Here is a 1147-nt window from a genome sequence, read left to right on the forward strand (position 1 = left end):
GTTAAGAACAGAATAGTTAAATTGACAAAAGTGTAGTTAACAATATAGTAAACAATGATAAAATAAATACTGACCAGGTGTTAGCTGACTTCTGGGTTTGTTGAGAAATAAACCATTGTACGTCAATCTCACATCTTGATTGTTGAGAAATAAACCATTGTACGTCAATCTCACATCTTGATTGTTATTAGTGAAACTAAATTGACCAAATCTCACATCTTGATTGTTATTAGTGAAACTAAATTGACCAGATTTCACATCTTGATTGTTATTAGTGAAACTAAATTGACCAGATTTGGTTGGAAGATTGTTATTAGTGAAACTAAATTGACCAGATTTGGTTGGAACAAAAAGAGATGTTCGGGGATCCTCATTTTCTAAATTATTAGAATATATATATATATTGGGATCCTCATTTTCTAAATTATTAGAATATATATATATATTAAACGATTAGAAAATAAGAAATACAATAATTGGTATTTACAACGTTTTTACAAAAGAGGAGAAAATAATAACATTATGATATAACAAATAAATACATTNATTAAAAAAGATTATAATTGGGAAAAAATATTTGTATCAACAAACAGGAGAAATACCTTTGTTGTTGTTAGTTGCTTCTCTTTCATTGCCTGTAACACATGAATTTGTTATTTTGGGGAGTTGATTATCTGTTTGGAAAAAAAATGAACCCAAACTAAATTAGAACAAAAATATGACATAAATTAAACGGTTATTGCAAATATATGAATTAATAAAAGAATATAAACTGACCTTGTGTTTGTTGCCTTTTGAGTGAGTTGACCGCGCAATCTTTGTTGGTAAGAATCAAGGGCGGAATGTTCTTAGCGTAATTGCCATCAATTGGAAATGAAGGGACTAAAATTTCTGTGCGTGGTTCTTCATTTTCTAAATGAGAATGTGATAACGTAAAATTCAAGTAGTTTAAATTACGTAAACATATATATATTTAATGATTATAAACTAATATAGTTTAAACTAAAATTCCTAACAAACAAACTCAAAAATTATAGTCTTAATGTGATTAAAAAAAATTATAATATTATGAGAGAATAAATAAATACATTAAAATACTAAAACACAACATGACAAAAAATTAATATAAACTACTATTAATAGAAAC

Source organism: Ipomoea triloba, chromosome 16 (genome assembly GCF_003576645.1).
Source record: "Ipomoea triloba cultivar NCNSP0323 chromosome 16, ASM357664v1".
NCBI classification, from domain to species: Eukaryota; Viridiplantae; Streptophyta; class Magnoliopsida; order Solanales; family Convolvulaceae; genus Ipomoea; species Ipomoea triloba.